The 1,020-nt window shown below is 46.6% G+C and overlaps 1 non-coding gene across 1 annotated transcript; it reads left to right on the top strand.

Annotated features, from left to right (window-relative positions):
- Positions 1–387: 387 nt before the first annotated feature.
- LOC120365129 (U6 spliceosomal RNA) lies at positions 388–497 on the top strand. Its single transcript, XR_005580148.1, has one exon. It is a non-coding gene; the product is annotated as a U6 spliceosomal RNA (small nuclear RNA).
- Positions 498–1,020: the final 523 nt, after the last annotated feature.

Raw genomic sequence — 1,020 nt, forward strand, 5'->3', positions numbered from 1 at the left:
CACTGCAACCTCCGCCTCCCGGGTTCAAGCAATTCTCCTGCCTCAGCTTCCTGAGTAGCTGGGACTACAGGCGTGAGCCACCATGCCCTGCTAATTTTTGTATTTTTAGTAGAGATGGGGTTTCACCATGTTGGCCAGGATAGTCTCAATCTCTTGACCTTGTGATCCACCTGCCTCAGCTTCCCAAAGTGCTGGGATTAAAGGCGTGAGCCACCAGGCCCAGCCAAGTCTTTGTCTTTTACTTTGAGGGAAATAAGGAGTTAATCAGAGATTTTTGAGCACTGGAATGACAAGATTTGACTTATATTTTCAGAGGATCTGAAATCTTGGGTGTGTGTATCAGAGTGGAAGAGGGGAGACAAGTCACTGCAGTCACCCTCACAAGGGATGTATTAGGCTGTTCTTGCATGTATATTAAAATTGGAACGATACAGAGGAGATTAGCATGACCCCTGTGCAAGGATGACATGCAAATTTGTGAAGCGTTCTATATGTTTTAAAAAAAGAAACACCTGAGACTAGGTAATTTATACAAAAAGACGTTTCATTGGCTCACTGTTCTGCAGGCTGTACAGGAAGCATAAGACTGGCATCTGCTCCTGGGAAGGCCTCAGGAAGCTTCCAATCATGGTGGAAGGCAGAGTGGGAGCAGGCACTTCACAGGGCGAAATCAGGAGCAAGAGGGAAAGGGGGAGGTGCCACACACTTTTAAACCACCAAGATCCCGAGAGAACTCACTAGCTCAAGGACAGCATCCAGGGAATGGTGGACAACCATTTATGAGAAAGCTGCCCCCAAGATACAATCATCTCCCACCAGGCACCACCTCTAACACTGGGGATTACATTTCAACATGAGATTTGGGCAGGACATCTAAATCCTATCAGGAGATGTGACTTGAACCAAGGTGGTAGTAGTGTAGGCAATGAGAAGTGTTTCCTTTTTTTTTTTTTTTTTTTGAGACAGAGTCACTCAGGCTGGAGTGCAGTGACACAATCTTGGCTCACTGCAGCCTCCACC

The sequence above is a fragment of the Saimiri boliviensis genome, chromosome 7 (assembly GCF_048565385.1).
Source record: "Saimiri boliviensis isolate mSaiBol1 chromosome 7, mSaiBol1.pri, whole genome shotgun sequence".
NCBI classification, from domain to species: domain Eukaryota; kingdom Metazoa; phylum Chordata; class Mammalia; order Primates; family Cebidae; genus Saimiri; species Saimiri boliviensis.